This window comes from Colias philodice, chromosome 18, assembly GCF_061535455.1.
Source record: "Colias philodice isolate Cphi_HAF_F1 chromosome 18, ilColPhil1 Martin Lab GWU primary, whole genome shotgun sequence".
NCBI lineage: Eukaryota > Metazoa > Arthropoda > Insecta > Lepidoptera > Pieridae > Colias > Colias philodice.
Window position 1 is genome coordinate 8,319,180 of NC_143103.1, and position 22,206 is coordinate 8,341,385.

The following is a 22,206-nucleotide window of genomic DNA, read 5'->3' on the forward strand; positions in this document are numbered from 1 at the left end:
TATTAATTATTATTAGCTTTAAAATGTATCTATTTGTTTCCACCAACTTCTGCTAAACTGCGACACAAGTGAATCGATTTTGAGGAGATCTATAATAAATAATAGCTTAAAACTTTTATCATTTTTTCTAATATATTAATTTTAAATTCATTAGCAATTATGAGTACCGGATTTTAAGTTTTGATTTTAAATAGATCAATTTGCAGCTAATTATTAATTCAGTAACGTTGCAGAAAAAAAATAAGAAAAGAGAGTTTTAAATTTGACCCATTTACCAGTATCTAGAATGAACCAAGACAAGATCGTTAGGAATTAATCACATCAATAATATACAGGGTGTCCCACAGTTGGTATACTAAGCTCAAAGGAGGTTATAGTTTTGCATACGCTGAGTGCTTAAAAAATACTTATAAATATCCAGACGCATTTTTTTTAATAGATGAATTATTGAAACTCTATCCGCATACCCATAACAAGCAACCCGCCCAACTTTGCCACCCGCACGTGATCGCTTAAGATTATGTTTTCATAGACAAAATGCTCACATTAGAGAAGCGGTATATGCCGGCTGTGCGAAGCTAGAGAAGAAAAAATGGATTTTCAGGAAAAATTTAGCAAACATTTTTTTACGTAATTTTGTTGTTTAAGTATTTTTTACGTGATCAGTGTATGCAAAATTACAAGTTCCTTCGCGATTAGTATACCAATAGTGGGACACCCTGTATAAGTTATTATAGCATTGCCACATTTTTTCCAATGCGCCTTAATTAACCATTAAAATACAATGTTTCGAATAACAAGTTTATATTTCACGCTATGCAAGTCTTAAGAGCTGTCTGAACAAGATTTCATTTCACAGTGATTCATTTTTTTATTTTTGTTTGTTTTTGTTTTGTAAATCAATAACCTTAACAACGCGATTAAGCATAACTTGATCGATTTGGTGGAGTGACATATAAATTCTAATTGATTGATTGGTTATATCAAAATTACAATATGGCGGATTATTTGCTCCATGTTATGTCTTCAATTTTTTCTTCAAAACATATCGATGTCAAAAATTTTAAACGGTAATTTATATGAAAACTTTAGAAATTTGATTTGTTATTTTTCAATAAAAACAAAGTTTCTTTAGATTAAAAAAAAGAACATAAATTGACCAACATATAGCACTATAGATTATAAAATATGACCTCAAATAAGTCATTTAATGTTTTATTCATAATCATTTGTGTGTAATGTTAACTTGTGAATTAGCCTTGCTTCGTTTCAGAATACAATTTATGTTAACCAGTTATTGTAGACCCCCCGTTGATGATAAGATCTCTTTGGAAACATTTTTTTTGCATTTTATCAGTCATTCACAAAAGATCGAACTTTCTGAATTGTGCGTGTGTTTTTTTGTCTCATTTACAATTTAAATAAGACTTTTTTGGGGCAAATGAAAAGAAATTCTGCTTCTTTTTTTGGTAACTAGGGTCCGTATGACCTCTTATTTCCAGACAGTTTACACCGTGAATTGAATTGACTGACAAATTCATATTATGATCGCAATTATGGTATTCTATGAATTTGCCAAGTTCAATTCACGGCGAAAACTGTCTGGGATTAAGAGGTCATAATACGGCCCCTGTAATATTTAGTCTCTAGTATAATAAATATTCCTTTTTAAAGACCCCTTCACATGAATATAAGTCAATGACCCATTAAAAGTGAAGTCCTGTGTCCCCTAGTAGGGTAAGGGGCAGATGCATTATTCATACATCTGTTTCACTGATCGATTTTCTTTAGAGACAAGTAGGTGATCAGCGTACTGTGGCCTGCCAGACTGAGACATTTTTTTTTCTTCGTCTCCACCGGGAATCGAACCCAAGAGCCCTCGGTTCTACGCTCACGCGTCAACCACTGTACCAAGGAGGCGGTCAATGACCCATTAATGGAACCCAATAATATTTTTATTGCTAATCGAAGTGTCATATCTTTCATTTCACTAAATTTCATGATCTTTTATAATTGGAAACAACATACCTATCGAAATGAATAAAGAAATTATATCCACTGCTTAACTTTCACGTCTTTTAACTTCTTTATACCATTAATAAAATTGGAATGTCTGTTTGTAATTAAAAAATAACTATTTAATAAATGCTTATATTATGTTGATGTGGATGAATAAATATACCAAAATAGCGTATTTTATAATTTTTGTTTGTTTGTTTCAGAGATAACTCTAGAATAGCTGGACCGACTACGACGGGCTTTTCACTGACAGATAGAAGACAAGAACATTAAGATTAAATGGAAAAACTCATTTATGTGGATATAGCAGCTAGTCCTACTTCCTACAAATTATAAATGCAAAAGTTTGTGAAAATGGAAGCTTGTTACTCTTTCACGAAAAAACTACTTGATTTATTTTGATGAAACATTACAGCAATATAGGTTAAACACAGAATAACACATGCGTATTATTAGCCTTCAATCAGATATGACCACATGTCTTCATGCATTGCTCTTCTTCCACTTTTGTATATCTGTATGCCAGTTGGCAAAGGCTCAATCTTCTCCACTCTAGCCTTTATATGGCCACTTTATCCCATGTTGTACCCACTTGTTTAACGTCATCATCCCATACTTTAAGGTCTACCTTTCTCTCATGAACCGTCTCTTTGACGGCCTCCTTCGAACTTAACGAACTTTTCGTGTTAACGCGTAAGCGTAGAAACGAAGGGTAATGGGTTCGATTCCCGGTGGAGACGAAGAAAAAACAATGTCTCGGTCTGGCAGGACACAAGAGGCTGGTGAGGTGACCTACTTGTCCCTAAAAAAAATCATCCATCCATCTGCCCCTTACCCCACTTGGGTACACGGGACTTACACACACACACACACACACACCCACTTGTTTTACGTTATCATCCCATTCTTTTGAGGTCTACCTCTCATGAGCTATAAAAATATTTGATTTTGCTCGCGAGTTCTTCCACGAGTAATACCGCGAGACGCAGCTAGTAGTATATATAAATATAATGAAGTTTTATTTTACAAATTGCGAACTCGTTTCATATGTGAGGCTTGAGAACCGGTCCCAGTGATGCGAGAAACGCTCGCTGCATTTTTTATAATGATGGACAGGTTAAATATTATTATTTACTGCAGTCTGGTTATCGTTGTTTAGTTTTAAAGCTTTGATAGTTTCGTAGGAAGTGAGAAATATGATTTTGTATGAATTGGCGACATTTGTTTAGATAATATGAATAATGTAGAGTTGAAATAATGTTTCGGAATTGTATTTAGAAAAGAAAATTGTTTTTGTTTTAACTCTAACATCTCAAAGACGCTTGAAAGAATAAAAGATTTTTCATTTTCTCTAATTGTCTTAGCTTGAAAAAAGTTTACTGGGAAGAAGCAAGAGCGAGCTAGCACAATAATTGACAGATTAGTGATTAACGAACAAAATGTTTGATTTTGTTTTGTATTTTTGCGATGCAAATTGCAATTGTTTATTATTTTATTTTACATCTCTATCTAAAGCTGAAGAGATCTAAGCTGAAGAGTTTGTTTGTTTGTTTGAACGCGCTAATCTCGGGAACTACTGGTCCGATTTGAAAAATTTTTTCGGAGTTAGATAGCCCATTCATCGAGGAAGGCTATACCATCTCGCTAAGACCAACAGGAGCGGAGCACTGCGGATAAAACCGCGGAGCACAGCTAGTAAATTATATTATGCACAGTCATATTTGTCTCCTTATAACACAAAAAGACTCCTGATTGTGACGCCTAAGATGGCTTCAAGGGATACGATATAATTTATTATCTGCATGAAAACATGCACTTATTTTGTAATAACTGATCTTTAATACCCTTTACTGATGGGGGATTTGATTAAAAAGGGCATTGGGCATAAGGGCGCGTTCCCACCGGGTCGTGACGACAAATAATCGTGTAGTTTTAAGTGTCGTGGCTTATATATTTAAATGGAGGTGTTCACATTTAGAACGACACAATTTACTGTCGTCTACGACAGTTTTTGCAGTGACGACACTTTGTCGTGACAGTGGGAACGGCTAGCACGACAGTCGTAAAACGATAAAAAAATCGTGGACGGCAACTCTATGTAGACGAACACGTGTTTTCCCTTCCCTCTCGCACCCGCGCGCTCCTCGCGTCTGTACTCGGTTTGTTTTTCCCAACCCAAGCGAACGCAGAGGCGACTAGATTTGTAGCTTGCTGATGATGCGAGCGATCTGAGCGATCCAATGGGAACAGCTAGATACGACAGTCGCTAAACGATAAAAAATGTTGACGACAAACAATCGTTATAATGGGAACAGGTAGAGACTACAGTCGTCGAACGATAAATTAGTCGTTACGACATAGTGGGAACGCGCCCTAACTGGTACAGACGTACCAGTAGATATTAAAAAAAATCTGAGCCGTCTCAGGACGCCTCTCAGCTGATGCGAAACACGGTACAAAATACTGTATATAGACTATGTACTTATATAAACCATCATAATATAGATTATAGCGTAGAAATCAAGAAGAAAAATAGAGTATAGTTTATTAGACGGCCTTGTCACTTAAAAGTGATCTCTTCCAGGCAACCGGGGCAAAAGGTAACAGGTTAATAAAATTAAATGGGTAGGTCGAAAAAGATAAACAAAAAATATATTTGATTTAAATTACACGCATAATATTTTATTGTAAAGCCAATTATAAGAAATTAATAAACGATGATAATTGATAAGATATTCGAATTGTCCTAAAACGTGACAAAGTTCTAGAATTTTTTATATGAAATAATATGTAGGTACATACCGCAATTAGTGATTCATACAAAATAACAAAAAATGTGATATAGAGATCCGCAAATATTATGAAAAACAAACATGACTTGGCCAATATGAACCACGCGAGTAAAGCGCAGGCTAGGACAGTGTAAAATCTTATATATAAAATTCTCGTGTCACAATGTTAGTCTGCATACTCCTCCGAAACGGGTGGACCGATTCTCATGAAATTTTCTGTGCATATCGGGTAAGTCTGAGAATCGGCCAACATCTATTTTTCATATGTACCACGGGCGAAGCCGGGGCGGACCGCTAGTAAATAAATATTATTTTAAATTATACTACTGGACCGATTTTGATGAAATTTGGCACAGATAATATAAATATTATCTGTGCCAAATTTCATCAAAATGAGAAAGGCCCTGAGAAAGAACATGGCTACCTTTTATTGCGAAATATGTACCACGGGCGAAGCCGGGGTGGACCGCTGAAGGAATTGATAACACAAACGGAAAATAAACGGAACCCAAAGTTTTGAAAAAATATTTGTATTATTTTATTTAATCGTCAAGTTATCAATTGTGATTACACCGATGATTAATTGAAATCTTTATAGCTTAGGTAATATTTTAAAAATAATAAAGATTACAACAAGAATATTGGTCAGTTTCATATATTTTAAAAACCCGGTGAGTTTATAATAGCTTCAATTCAGAAAGAAAGAAAGAAACACTTATTTGACTCCACAATATACAATGAACACAATACAATTTAAATTAGAAAGAAAGAAAGAAAAGAAGAAAGAAATAATGTTTATTTACTTTAACTTTCTGTAATGTTAATTAATAATGTAAACACAGATAACAAACAATTTCAAACAAATAAAACAAGAATACAATTATAATAAGTAATAACGATCTTAATAATACAGTAAAAAAAATTCGGCTGAATACTTCGAATATAACGTAATGAAAAATATTGTTTTCATAATTATTTATGTGCCGCATCGGGCCGAATCGGGCCGAACTGAAGGTTCACCCTGGTACCGTATCACCTTGTTGATTGTATGTATGTATGCTCTGTAGCGAAAACATTTCGATTGTGCGATTCAGAGCGAGGTATAATAATATGTATTCTAATTTATTAAGGGCCGATTTTTCAATCCTTGGTTAAAATTTATCCGTCCAATAAAGTATTACACGAACATTTTAAAATATCACCTGTAAACTGTCGAATACGGACAATTACATTATACATTTTTGAAATGGTAGTATAATACGTTATTCGATGAATAAGTTTTAACCAAAGATTGAAAAATCAGCCCTAAGAAGATGTAATGTTATGTTATTCGAAGAATGTATGGAACTGTTTCTATCAATTAAATGTTATATCTTTATGATTTTAATGGAATGATTGGTATATCAACATGGATTGAGTTCTAATGCTTTATAATATTGTATTATAAGGATCCGTGCACACAGACCGGATCGTATACGCTTGGAGTTGGTCGGAGCGGAGCCGCCAACTATTTCACATAGACGAAGAAGCTATCTGAAAACGGATGCGCATGCAATCGGAGCCGAACGGCTACGCGAACGAGAAAAAGTACGCCGGAGCCGGTCAGCTCCTCTTATTATTTCACACCAAGCGCGTTCAAGCATTCTTAATGTCAAAAGCAGTGCACACGCAAAAATAAACCTTACTACAAATACTAAAAACTCTGTTTTCATCGTGATAAGAATCTGCTCTCCTCTCCGAGCCGGTCTGTGTGAACGGACCCTAATGCAGTTTTTATGTAACATAATGCATAAAAACAAAACCAATTACTAATAATGTGTAATAATAACTTGCTATAAAGTTATTTGCTTGTTTATTCGCAATGATAATGTTGTCTGTTTATATTGCTAGCATAATAAATTATAATTATTATTAATGTTAAAGCATTTTTAATCATAGTTTTGTTTTTCAGCTTAGCGTTATGTTTTTTCGACAGGTTTATGAAAACTAGCTGAGCTGCGCCGTGGTATTTTACCCTGCAGGAAAAATTTAGTATTCAACAAGTATTTCCATAGCTCATGTATTATTCTGGAACATAAGCTACATCATTGCTAAGTATCATCAAAATCCATTTAGTTGTTTTGCCGTAAAAGTGTAACAAACATACACTCAAACTTTCGCATTTATAATATTAGGATTATGACCGTCCAGTTATCTATACAGTGTTGAAACTATATCCGTAAGAGTCATCGTTTCAGAGAAATAATTTTTAATCATTTAAAAGATGATAAAGCATTGTTTAATATAATTTAAGTACGCTGCGTGCAAATGACGTCATTAACAGTAATTCAATTTAAGTAAAAATTCCTTATTTATTTTATTAATTTATTTATTACTAGCTTTCCGCCCGCAGCTTCGCCCGCTTTGTTTAAGACCCAATAAATCATATACTAAAACCTTTCTCTTGAGTCATTCTATCAATTAAAGAAAACCGTATCAAAACCCGTTTCGTAGTTTTAAAGATTTAAGCATGCAAAGGGACATAGGGACAGAGAAAGCGATTTTGTTTTATACTATGTAGTAAAGAACGCTGCGTGCTTATTACGTCACGAACTGTTATTCAATTTAAGTAAAAAAACCTTATTTATTTTATTTATTTATTAAAAACGTTTTTTGGTGTATACTGCATATGTTTTAATTTATCAATGCCGTATGGCGATTATTTGCGCAGATAGCCGTACACCAACACAACCGTGATTAATATCATATCATTTTACCCACGCAATTATACTTTATTAGCGGCGATATGTCTCACAGTTTCTTGATTTTATTTTTTTTATTTTAAACTTTTAAAGCATCCATACTAATATTATAAATGCGAAAGTAACACTGTCTGTCTGTCTGTCTGTTACTCAATCACGCCTGAACTACTGAACCAATTTGCATGAAATCTGGTATAGATATATTTTGATACCCGAGAAAGGACATAGGATAGGTTTTATCCCGGAAATCCTACGGGAACGGGTTTTTCTCTGAAAACGCGAGCGAAGCCGCGGGCGGAAAGCTAGTTTCTTATAAAGGATTAATAAATACTGGAATGAGGTTGTGAGTGGGACTAGCTATCCAATCTGCTAAACAAAAAATGCAGTTCGCGATCTCTATAGGTTGGTACATCTTTATAAATGCGATAGGGTGTTTATCTGTTGGTCTTTCTTTCACGCTGTAACTTCACTAAGTTACAGCGTACAGTGTGTCCTTGACACACAAGTTATTGTCAAGGACATGATTAAAAAGAGCAACTATGGAGTTTTTTGCCGCTTCTTCTCGGTGTAATCGTAATGTGTTGTGTGTGAATCGGTGGTAAATGTTAAAAATATGTAATGTCGTTTCAAAAGTGCTTCTAGAAGAAATCTAATTTAATAAATAAATGTTTGAGTTTTTTTTTGAGTTTTTAGGGAGTGTTAGGCACGATGTAAGCCTATCCTATTATCTAGTAACTATTTAGTAATTAGATGCTATTTTCTATTAATTTAATTTCCTTTAACCACGCGGGCGAAGCCACGGGTATCCACTAGTTTATGATAATACTATTATAGGAAACTAGCGGTCCGCCCCGGCTTCGCCCGTGGTACATATTATGAAAAATAGATGTTGGACGATTCTCAGACTTACCCGATATGCACAGAAAATTTCATGAGAATCGGTCCACCCGTTTCGGAGGAGTATGCAGACTAACATTGTGACACGAGAATTTTATATATAAGATATTCCTACAGTATATTATTGAGTCTTGCCTGTAGAACTCTCTTGTGTCGGCTTCATTTGTTGACTTTGATATGAGAGTGCAAAAGTGTTAATAACCCCCGAGCTACAACTTAACGCATCTGTAATGCGATTTGCGAAAATGTAGGTAGATTACTTTATGTTAGACTAGTCGGTCCCGCGGCTTTACTTGCTTTGCTTCGGTCATCTATGTTCATCACACAAATATTTGCCAAATTATGGGTGGGAATCGAACCCAAGACCTCTAGCTTGGAAGACAGGGCCACTACCAACCAAGCCAACCGGTCAGTCGGAACTTTAGCTGAAGGCACTATTTTAGGGCATTTTTTATTAAAAGTTGACAAAAGTTGATCTGCTGTGTCACCTGATGGTAAGCAGCCATTACGGCCTATAAACAAAAACAGAGGTAAATGAAACTACAAATGCGTTGTCATTTTTTATGATACAGATTCAGAAATAATTGACGAAAGGAAAGAAAGAAAGTATTATGAAAGCCTGAAATAGGATAAAGGCCTTTAGTAATTGCAAATTTATTTATCAAAATGTCTTATGTATCTTCTGTATTGCTTTGGACTTTGTACTTGATTATACGAAAATAATAAATAGGCGATAAGATGTTTTTTTTTTAAATGTGCATGGCGGGTAATTCTGCTAATAAAATTATGATAAACAAGAAAGCTATTGTTGTTATGTTGTAATCTCTCTGAACAGAACTACGAATTTATCTCTGAACTGGCTATAAATTTTTAAATCATCCTTATTTTATATCTGGATAAAATTTATCTATCTGCTGCATTAAGTTACTACGTACTACGTAGTACATAGTATCTCAATGATCTGCTGATGTATATCTTAAGTAAGTAGGTAATTAATATTGAGTTGTTTAAAGTAAGTGTACAGTGTAAACTTTTACACTGTATATGTGTGTAAAAAGTTACCTTAATATGTTTGTTGTTTTCGATAAATACTGCTATATTATTGAAGAAACTTTATACAGTAGCACCTCTATAAGTCGAATATCAAGGGAGACGCCAAAAAATTCGAGTTATAGAGTTTTCAACTTATGGAGGATTTCGACTTAGGCGGATTTTGATTCGACATAAAGAGTTTGCGGTTTATTCTTATAAATTTTGAATTAGAGAGGTAAAATAAATTAAAATTCAACTTGCAGAGGTGACAAACATGTTTTTTTATTACAAATCAACATTTTTTCAAATCATTTTAAAATAAAAAATGTGGCATTAAAAAAAGTATTTATTATATTATTTGCTTTAGATAATTTGGTTGTTCTCTAGCATTGTCTAATCTATAAAGAGCAGAAAATTCTTCTTCTTCAGAGAAACTGGTTTGCTCTATAAAATTTCGTAAGGTATTCAATGCGGTTCTTGCCTCTTTGATGGAAACCTATGGAGCGCATGTACTATTCACGTCTTCTATGTCATCTTAATCATTAGTATCGGTTTTCTGAGCTACTGAATCGATAATTTCGTCATTAGAAACTTAATGCAAACACGTGTTTACGTGAGTCATAAATTTATTATCGTATACTCCTAAAATGTTTTCTAAGAAACAATAGTGTACTTGTACTGTCGGCAAGTTGTTAAAGGCGGTAATTTATTTTTGTTCGAACAATAGAGGTAATAAATTCCAAATGATCAAGTTATAAAGGTTGTAAAATAAAACGTTGCTATGTTCGAGATACAGAGGTCAAATTTAATTTTTCGAGTTATAGAGTGAAAATATGTACCAAAATGGCTTGGAGGGACTCAGTGATAATTTCGACTAACAGAGGGTAAAGATTTCAAGTAACGGAGGTTTTCGGGTTTGAAGGGAAGGGAACAAGACATTTTTTCGAGATTTGGAGGTTTTTGACTTATCGAGGTTCGACTTAACGAGGTGCTACTGTATATAAAAAAGACTCTTATCAGATTATTTGTGTAAACGATCTATTGAAAACAAATTTTGTTCAAATGATTACACAACGAAATACAGTTAATGATATTATCATAGTTTCGCATGAATGACGAGATTACATATTTGAAGATAAATAAGTCTGTACCTACTGCGAATATAGAAGATAACTGAAGTAATATTTCATAGTTATGTTCCACTGAACTTATTTATTGTATTTAAAAGATGGCTTAAATAATTAATAGCAAATACTTTTGTTAATTTGTCTCCGTTCCGTGTCGGATAATAATTGTTAAAAATATACCCAGAAGGTAGAAATGTGTAAAAACTTAGAACCTACGTCAAAATGTGTCAGGCCTATAATTATTGTTCATAGTTTTGGGTTTATTGAAAAAAATATTGTTTTTGTATGTTAAAACAGCGATCAAGTTTTTCACGCAGTTTCACCTGCATAGAAAACCTTTCATCACTTATAAAAATAAATATCAATCCTAAGAGCGTATACGCACTATGCGGGTAGCCGTCCGGCGGCTGGCCGCATTCGCAACCGCATCCTGCGGTCAGCCGGACGGCTACCCGCAATGCGGCTACCCGCATAGTGCGTATGAACCCTTAAGGTTCTATATGGTAAATGAGGCATATACGATTTATTTAAAAAAAATTCTTCCAAAACAGTGTTTAATTATATTATATTAGTTCCGGGTATAAGATTGTCTCTCGTGATCGTGGTAAAGGTGATTATTGTTTGATATAAATTGATAACAAATAATAATCACGGCACACTATCTATATATACTAATTTTTTAAATGTTTATAATAATAATAATAATAAGGGCGTAGGGATGTGACGACCCCATCGCCGGGCGTAGGGATGTGACGACCCCATCGCCCGCGGTTGGAATATCTATTGTCTACGTGACAACAGATATTCCACCCGTGCAATCAGTCAACCCGCAGGACACCCTGTGGCGGGGTGTCGGGGAGTAGCGACCCCGCGGGAACCGAGTGCTCCCGGGGGAGGCCCCTGTCTTCATCTCCGGCTCGCCTTCACCGGCTGGTCGGAGTGAAGCCTGACGAGGACAGGACCCCCACCTCTGGCTTGCCTTAACCGGCCGGCCAGAGTGGAGTCGCGAGAGCTTTTAGCTCGAAGGGTGGATGCGAAGCGTAAGTGGCGAGTGGGCACGTGATGCTGGACCCTCAGGGAGCGCGTGATCGTAGTTTAAAGTCCAGGGACGCCTCTCCACCCTTAGCTGCTCACAATATGTTGCCCCCTTGTCGCACTATTGCAGCGACTTATTTCGGGGGCCCATACAGTGAGAGGGCGAGTCACCACCTGCCAACATATTTTTACTTTCTTTTAGTAGAAAGGCAGGTGCCATAGTTTCCCATAGTCCTCAGTACCAGTCCATTTAGCATCCCAATCCATAGCCCAATCATTAAATTTCCATACCCTGCAATAGTCCTACATCGGCCGCGGACTGCCTAGGGCTGTATCTCTATAGTGCAGTCATGGGCAGGCTGCGGCTGGTGTCCCACAACACATTAAAATTCTCGAAAGGGCCTCTGCGTGTTGGATCCGTGTCCCCACGTAAGCCTTCCAAAGATCCGGGTACTGTCCTTCTGGTGGTACCCGAGTATTATGGAAATAATAATAATAATAAAGGCGTAGGGATGTGACGACCCCATCGCCCACGGTTGGAATATCTGTTGTCTACGTGACAACAGATATTCCACCCGTGCAATCAGTCACCCCGCAGGGCACCTTGTGGCGAGGTGTCGGGGAGTAGCGACCCCGCGGGAACCGAGCGCTCCCGGGGGAGTTCCCTGTCCTCACCTCTGGGCTGTCCCGGTGGCAGTTCGGAGTGAACTATGACGAGGTTCAGGATCCCCCACCTCTGGCTTGCCTTTGTTGGCCGTCCAGAGTGGAGCCGCCAGAGCTATATGCTCGGGGGTGGAAGTGTCTAATGGCGTAATAGCGGGGAAACCCGCTCCGGGCCCGCGGGCCCGCGATGGTGAAACCGGTGCCGCACCTCTCTACACCCCTAGCCGCTCAGCTGATGTTGCCCCCTTGTTGCCATTTTCGGTAACCTTTTTGGGAGCCCATCGACCGAGCTGGCGAGTCACCGTCTGCCATCACTTTCAATTTTTAATATTGAAAAGGCAGACGTCCATAGTCCCCATAGACCCAACCTACCGATCCACTGAACACCTCCTTCCATAACCCAGATTTTTAATTCCCATATTTTACAATAGTCCTGCATCGGCCGCGGACTGCCCAGGGCTGTATCTCTATAGTGCAGTTATGGGCAGGCTGCGGCTGGTGTCCCACAACACATTAAAATTCTCTAAAGGGCCTCTGCGTGTTGGACCTGTGTCCCCACGTAAGCCTCCCAAAGGACCGGGTATCTTCCTTCTGGTGGTACCCGTGTATTATGGAGATAATAATAATAAATCTTTATTTCAGACATCAATATCCATACATAATATAATTACACATACATTTACAATTTGGCATATATTTGGGACAACTATTACTTACTTTCTAACTATTACTATTTGGAACTTTAACTTATTTATCAGTATAAAAAAAAAAACAATTGAACTATTTACGGTTCCTACCTAAATGAACACACAACCAATACCTAAAAATGGGACTGTTCAAGCACTCGGAGAGCGTATTTATGATTTTGTTATTAGAGGAGCGTATACGTGACCAAAAAGATGCTATTCGCAATCTAATAATTGCGAAGAAGTCATTGATGCCGCCATCTGCGAACATGCTAGACGCACTGCAGTACCTAGGCAATTTCATTAGGATGCGGTATGCATCATTATACTGCACCCTAATGGTGCCAAAAGCTTTTCTAGTGAAATTTGACCATAATTGACAAGTATACAAATTTTGACAATATGTTTTAAATAGAATCGATTTTACCTCTTTATTACATTTAGAAAATCTGCGTGCTAGCATGTTGCATCTGACGGCAAGCGCTCGTCGCTCACGTTCAATATCCTCATCATCATTTAGGTTTTCTGTGAGAAAGTGTCCCAAGTACTTAAACCGCCCCACACGTTCAACGGGTGTACAATTCAAGTAAACGCTCACATACATAATGCTCTACACAGGTTGTCCCACTATCGGTATACTAAGCGCGAAGGAACTTGTAATTTTGCATACACTGATTACGTAAAAAATACTTAAACAACAATATTACGTTAAATTTATTAATTTTTTGCAAATTTTTCCTGAAAATCCATGTTTTCGTCTCTAGCTTCGCGCAGCCGGCATATACTGCTTAGCTAATGTGAGTATTTCGTCTATGAAAACAATCTTAAACGAAAGCTCACGTGCGGGTGGCAAAGTTGAGCGGGTTGCTTGTTAGGGGTGTACACATAGAGTTATAAAAATTCATCTATTTGTCAAAAAAAATTCGTCTGGAATTTTATAAGTATTTTTTACGTAATCAGCGTACATGTAAAACTATAACCTCCTTGGGGCTTAGTATACCGTTGCTGGGACACCCTGTATAATAATTGTTACCGTTCCTCTTGTGTTTTTTAAAATTGCATATTTCGTATATTATTTTGATAAAATTGTGTAAAGTGTAAAATGTAGATATAAAATAAAACACAATATGTCCCCCAGGGGGGTAAGGGGCAGATGCATTATACTGTTATACATGTCTGTTTCACTGATCGATTTTCTTTAGGGACAAGTAAGTGATCAGCCTTCTGTGTCCTGCCAGACCGAGACATTTGTTTTCCTTCGTCTCCACCACTAACCTAACCCAGGACCCTCGGTGCTACGCTCTAGCGTCAACCACTGTACCATCATAGGAGATGAATCATCAAACTATGAAAATTTATCAAAAAAGGAAAATGACTTTTATATCTGATATTTCAATAACTTTTCTCTTTAAATAATAGATTTTTATCAAACATACGTATGAAATATAAATTAATAAATTATAAATTATAAATATAAATTTTTATGCGCCCTTCACAATTGGCAGCGTTGGGCGAGTAGAGGCAATCATGATAGTGTAGAGGGCCTAAATATCTGTTCGGCTGTGATTGTAGAAGTTTTTTTCATAACCAAATCACACATCGACGATTATTTCTTGGGCCAACGCTGCCCATTCTGAAGAGGGCCCTTTAAATAATAAAAAAAATATGGATCACAGGTGGCCGAAAGGTCAAAGGTGTCGCCCCGGAATGGCCAAAGACGCGGGTTCAAATCCCGATTTTTCTATTCTTAAAAATTTTTATTTATAAATTTCGAATGCTAACTTAAATATCAAATTAATGACCAATTTATAGATTTCAATATTATAGAGTTCAAAAATAAAATTAGAATATTCATAAAAATAGACAAAAAAGTGGCATTCAACTTTTTGGTTTCATAAAGCATTACGCAACACATAATTTAATTCATATTTAAAATTATACAAGGATAAATATAATATAAAATACTGATTGAAAGCATTCTAGAAATATCAACACCTAAGCCTATATATGATCTTTTTATTTATTTTTATTAGCCCGCCGAAAAACGGGTATCTAAATTATATTTTTGTTCCTATTTTCCTTATGACTATTTACTATTATGTAATATTAATGATGAGGATTGATGGAAGTATTAAATAGATCTCTTGTGCTACGGAAATTGCTAATTATAACGGCTACATGCTTCCTGAATCTGTGTTCCCCGACGAGTACAATATGGGGGTTTTCAAGCGAAGAGTGAACCGGTACCTACTAGGGAAGCGCGTACCATCTTAGACCGCATCAGCTTTCCATCAGGCGAGATTGTGGTCAAGCGCTTCCCTATCTATACTCATAATATAAAGAGGAAAGGTTTGTATGTATGTATGTATGGTTTTCACGCATAAACTACTGGACCGATTTTGATGAAATTTGGCACAGATAATCTTTAGACCCTGAGAAAGAACATAGGCTTCCTTTTATTGCGAAATATGTACCACGGGCGAAGCCGGGGCGGACCGCTAGTCTAGAATAAAAGAAAACAACTTCACGACGCTTGGTTGTGTGGTAGGCCGGAAACAAGCTTAGCTTCAGCTCATATATTTTAAATTTGTTTAGTTGAAATTGATCTTCTCTTTCTAAGGACTTTAACTGCATTCCTCTATGCATGTCACTATGAAACATACTTTTGATAATTATAATCTAATTTTCTGATAAGAAAACAATGATAATATAATAATATGTGATAGCGACTACAGAGGAATACTTTTAAAAACTCAATTTAATTATCTATACTAATATTATAAAGCTGAAGTTTGTTTGAACGCGCTAATCTCAGGAACTACTGGTCCGATTTGAAAAATTCTTTTGGTGTTTGATAGCCCATTCATCGAGGAAGGCTATAATATTATATCATCACGCTAAGACCAACAGGGGCGGAGCCACGCGGGTGAAACCGCGGAGCGCAGCTAGTTATTAAATATGAGTAAGTAGTATTTAAGTATACGGAATATGGCGAATCCATACTAATATTATAAATGCGAAAGTAACTCTGTCTGTCTGTCTGTTACTCAATCACGCCTTAACTACTGAACCAATTTGCATGAAATTTGGTATAGAGATATTTTGATACCCGAGAAAGGACATAGGATAGGTTTTAACCCGGAAATCCTTCGGGAACAGGTTTTTCTTTGAAAACGCGGGCGAAGCCGCGGGCGGAAAGCTAGTATCTTTATATTTTTGTAATACAAAAAAATCTCATTTATCATTTAATTCATTATAATTCGTTTACTTGACAGGAGTGGATAAAACTACCAATTGAATAGCTATAAAGAATGAAATAGAGGTGTGTCCATAAATAAGCTGTATTTTGGGCGTAAATAATTCAAACTCTTTCATCATCTACACTAATATTACAAAGAGGAAATCATTTTATTTTTGTATTTGACGAATAAGCTCAAAAACTGCTGAACCGGTTTCTAAAGTTATTATTTACTGAGTAACATATTATGCAAGGTATATATAGGTATATATTTTTGTCAAGCCAGGACAAGCGACTACGACGGTTTATACAAAGAGCTCTGAATTACGAAGTGCGCTTAATCAGATTTTTCCGGTATGAACCAGATTTGAAATAGAGCACATTTTTTAAAACCGAGTAACGTTAACGTTTAGATTTAAATACTTCTATGAATATCAAGGCACTAGAATCACAAATCTCATTGCACACTATTTCTTTCAGAAGAATTGAACAACAAAACGCGACAACGAAAAAAATGGAATTGAACACACTTCAATGTGCAACGCGTGGCACAGCTCGCGCTCTACAAGCTGTGCGGTTTTATCCGCATTGCTCCGCTCTTGTTGATGTTAGCGTAATGATTTATAAAATATAGCCTCGATAAATGGGCTAACAAACATCGAAAGAATTATCCACATCGGACCAGTAGTACCTGAGATTAGCGCGTTCAAACAAACACTATCTACATATTATAGATACACCGTAGAAGTCATTTAAATACCGTATAACGATTAACCACCATAGCCAACCAATGGATCATACATTAATAAAACGATCAATCAACAAACCGTATAAAATAAATAATAAACAATTTTACTACAATCTTCGTTCGTATCAAGCCAAACGTCGTATATAATGACGGTATCAAATAAGATCACTCTGCCATTAAAGATTAATGAACTTATCCTTTTGAATTGCTGAGCCGACCGGTTCTGAAAATATGCACGCACACAACTTGGTAAGGGTACGATCACACTGGTAAATATAATATTGTTAGACGTAACTTTTGATTTAATATTTTTGTGAATGTGTAGTTGTCAATATAGTTGACACTGTTTCCTGTCCGAACATGCTTAGATGTCGCATACTATAAATTGCCGCGTTACTTTGACTCGTGGCGCATTCGTACGAATCGTGCCTAGGGGCTCGGACGCTGTTTATACGACGTTCGACCCAACTACCCTCACTTTACTAATAGTCGTTGACTAGCTGCGTTTTGTTATCAACTACCTACATCAATTAGGTAGCTGTGTAGAATCGCAGTACATTCTTATTACATTTCAAACTAATATTTAACTAACTTCGCATCTTTTTTTCTTATATCAGAAGTGGGATAGAATTCAAGCCCATACTTTTTAAATGTGTTTAAAGTTTACGTAGTTTTGTAACGGCATACTGGCGTTTGTGTTTTTTCGTGCGTTGTGTAAAGTAAAAGTTTGTTACGTGGATTATTGTAACGGGAATGTAGTTCATCGAAGGAATTGTGTGTAGTGATCCAAATCGCTAGTTGAACTCTGGCGTTGAGGTATTGTCTAGTCGCTGACGTATCGTAGTGATGTATTTCACTAGTCGTACGAGCGTAGATATACCAAGATACGCGAAGGGAGTGTAGGCACTGTCATGTGGATGTGGTTATTGTTCTGTCAGGTCAGTCTGGCCGAGGCAGGATGGTTGTGTAATCCCGAGATGAACTACCGTAGTGTTTTAATACGAGAAAAGGCGTACGAGGACGTACGATTGTCAGTATGGCCGTGTTAGACGTAACTTTTGATTTAATATTTTTGTGAATGTGTAGTTGTCAATATAGTTGACACTGTTTCCTGTCCGAACATGCTTAGATGTCGCATACTATAAATTGCCGCGTTACTTTGACTCGTGGCGCATTCGTACGAATCGTGCCTAGGGGCTCGGACGCTGTTTATACGACGTTCGACCCAACTACCCTCACTTTACTAATAGTCGTTGACTAGCTGCGTTTTGTTATCAACTACCTACATCAATTAGGTAGCTGTGTAGAATCGCAGTACATTCTTATTACATTTCAAACTAATATTTAACTAACTTCGCATCTTTTTTTCTTATATCAGAAGTGGGATAGAATTCAAGCCCATACTTTTTAAATGTGTTTAAAGTTTACGTAGTTTTGTAACGGCATACTGGCGTTTGTGTTTTTTCGTGCGTTGTGTAAAGTAAAAGTTTGTTACGTGGATTATTGTAACGGGAATGTAGTTCATCGAAGGAATTGTGTGTAGTGATCCAAATCGCTAGTTGAACTCTGGCGTTGAGGTATTGTCTAGTCGCTGACGTATCGTAGTGATGTATTTCACTAGTCGTACGAGCGTAGATATACCAAGATACGCGAAGGGAGTGTAGGCACTGTCATGTGGATGTGGTTATTGTTCTGTCAGGTCGGTCGTCTGTCGGTACGATTGTCAGTATGGCCGTGTTAGACGTAACTTTTGATTTAATATTTTTGTGAATGTGTAGTTGTCAATATAGTTGACACTGCCCAGCAAGCACAAAACACCATTATAACAAACTTATGATAGCACGAGTTCATGTACAAAGCATTATAACCTAATCGTATATCGGCTGTATTTCTTTTATACGACTCTTATAAGTAAAATTTGGGCCCCCCCTTTAGACAGCGTTGAGCTATATAAAGGCAATTTAATAGCATTATAATTATCGTATTAAATCATTAATTAAGTCAGTTATGAGCACATGAATAAACAAATGGCATTTTTTGCGACTTCATTACAGTCATTATATAGCTTTTAAAATTACAATCTGTTATTAAAATTTCATAACAATGCTAACTGTTGTAATTCCTTTGTAAAAAAGAAAATCTTATTGATTTTAAAAATATATTGATCTGTTTTTGATCGTGCAACGTTATGTGGACTTGAAATATTTAAATGTGAAAATTAATATTGAATGATGGGTAAGTACCGCCTGTATTTCTGAATGTTTTGAGTGAAATTAGCTGCGCGCATCAGTTTGTCGGGTGAAATATACATGTTATTGAGAAAGAATACACGCGCCCTCGCTAATATACTTTATTAGTATATTTTTTTTTTATAAAACATAACCTATTTTTAACAAATATCACAAAATTTAGATTATAGTAATAGTTTTAACAATTAAAGTACCTTATAAAGATATTGGTACAAAATACAAATGATTTCATTCCCTTTCTAGTCAGATCTTAGTAACTTGTATTATTTTTGTAAGATAGGAAAAGGAAAGCAAATGGCGACAAATGAAATTAAAGCTTTAGGCATTTCACGATAGCATAATAGTGCTGTTAATTTTAATATGGTTTGTCACAAAAATTAGAGCTCGTATATAGTGTAATACAAGACACTTATTATGTTCAGCCATATAACAGCACTTCGGAAATATGTTATGATGCTTAAACTCATTATACGTATTAGTGACTGATTTTTATCGAGCTTATCAGGGAACCGTAATTAGTTAGGTACTTGGTATAAAATAAATAAGCCAAGATTTTTAATTAAGCCATTTAAAAAACAAACTTGCTTGTTCTTTTCAGAACCAACATGCCCTGCAAAGTAAAGCGTTTCCCAACATAATATGAAGATGCCGATGAAGAATCTTTTTTTGTTTACTACAATTATTAATAAAATCAGTATACTCCTTTTTAAGTTTTCATTTGAATCCGCCTGTTTTGTAGTTTTATTGAAAGCCTTTTTATCCATTAACCAAATTCAAATTACGATGTTATTATTACTCATAGTTCTAACAATACTTTTATTTCGATCAATATATAGCTATATACTGTAGAGATGAATAGATTTGAAAGAAAACGGAGCAAAAGCAATAATTGTTATAAATTCAATGTTAATATAGGATTAGTATTAAATTAACACAATAATGGACTATTATAAAGCTTTTATTCTTTAAAAAACCAACATACGTTCAAAGGCACTATAAAATAATTTATTTATGCTTATTTAGAGCGTAACGTTATTAAAATTACCAATATAAGATAATAGTATTACTATAAGTTTGAAAGCTGTTTTAGAAGCTGTAATTTAGAATTATCCTACGTTTATTTAAGATTTTTGACATTGTAACAATTTTTTGGTAACCATAATATAACAGTTAGCATTATTTGATGAAGCAAATGCCTTTATAAAGTACTTATATTTGGATAGTGACGATTTAAATAATTAATATAACTTCAAGTCATAATTCTGTATATATTTTTGGTTAATATACAATTTATGTGCTTGCTGGGTGTTTCCTGTCCGAACATGCTTAGATGTCGCATACTATAAATTGCCGCGTTACTTTGACTCGTGGCGCATTCGTACGAATCGTGCCTAGGGGCTCGGACGCTGTTTATACGACGTTCGACCCAACTACCCTCACTTTACTAATAGTCGTTGACTAGCTGCGTTTTGTTATCAACTACCTACATCAATTAGGTAGCTGTGTAGAATCGCAGTACATTCTTATTACATTTCAAACTAATATTTAACTAACTTCGCATCTTTTTTTCTTATAATATCAATAAGTTAATAGGTAAGTGGACGTAGAGCGAGCCTCGGGCGAAAATGCTTAGTGATACTGGTCGTTCTGTGTCCATCCGTCTAATTAAGAATATGTTTATTATTAAAAAAAAATGTAGGATGTTTGAAAAAGAAATGTAAATGTTGTGTAATTAAAATAATTTGTGGCACTGAAACTTAATATTTAATTTTATTTATACAGTACGCATTCCGCGTTCCGCATCGAACAATGTTGTTTTTCTTATCTGCATAAAATACAATAAGATATGTTTATTCATTGTTTTATTTTCAGGGTTATAAGCTTTCCTTGGTTGCTCTAGTTTATAATATGTATGTGTTTACTTTTAAGCTATTGCATAGCTTCTATCGCGGGCCTTGAGAGAAATTTAGTAATGAAAAACCTCACGCTCCCCACTCCGACGGGCGTGGAGGTGTGGCTTGAAGGCATAGCATGCAATAGCTTAACCGCGGCAGTCCCCGAGTGCCACACGTCTTTTTTTAAATATATTTAATTTTTAACCCATTGACCACCGTAAGGCCCGATCGGGGCGCGACACAATAGATTTTCTATTGTGTCTGTGATTCCGAGGACTGATGGATTAATACATATTTTATTTCTAACTATTGCTCTCTTAACACAGGCTATGCCTAGCAAGAGAGCCAGAGCCTCATATTCAATTTTGTATAATCTAAAGGTGAAATAAAGATTTATTTTATTTTATTTATTTATCGCAATATAGACGTGCCTTTACTTAGCGGTGAATAGCAAGTCACACGCTCCTATCAGCTGAAACTTGTTGTAGAGTAGTAGGAACAGTTGGTTTTTCAGAATTGTTTATGTAATAAAAGATAAAATATTCACTAATATTATACATATGAAAGCGTGTTTGTTTGTCTCTCTTTTACGCCACAACTGAGCTATTTGATTGATGATTTTTATATAAATAGGGTACCTTTTACTGCGGTAAACATCTCATTCTCATGTGAATTTTCTTAGTTCATCCGTGCAAAACTCCATGTAACAGCTAGTTAGTTAAATCTTTACCAAATGTCAGTTTATGGTTGGTTTAGTCAAAACATTTACACAAATTTGGCTTATTCTATTTCATATTCATAAGAACGCTGAAATAAACACGCGCGCACATACACGCTCATAAATACAATTTATAGTAACAGGCATTAAAGTTTTAAGCCGTATGTATTGTAACGGACAGTAATATGTGTTCTGTGGTAACGGACGTGACGTCGCCTGTCACCGCCGTCAAGCCAAGCCGCCATGTTGACATCCCCTCCTGCCAGCCGCCATGCCACCGCCATGCCTACCAGCCAGCCACGCGGAGGGGATAAGCCTATATATTAGCTGGCCATTGTTAAACGTGGATTATTCTTGTTAAAACTT

At 35.9% G+C, this 22,206-nt stretch overlaps 1 long non-coding RNA gene across 1 annotated transcript; it reads left to right on the plus strand.

Annotated features, from left to right (window-relative positions):
* The first annotated feature begins 18,857 nt into the window (after positions 1–18,857).
* On the plus strand, positions 18,858–19,931 carry LOC149480645 (uncharacterized). The gene is made up of 2 exons (XR_016317049.1): positions 18,858–19,213; positions 19,826–19,931. It is a non-coding gene; the product is annotated as an uncharacterized LOC149480645 (long non-coding RNA).
* The last annotated feature ends 2,275 nt before the right edge of the window (positions 19,932–22,206 follow it).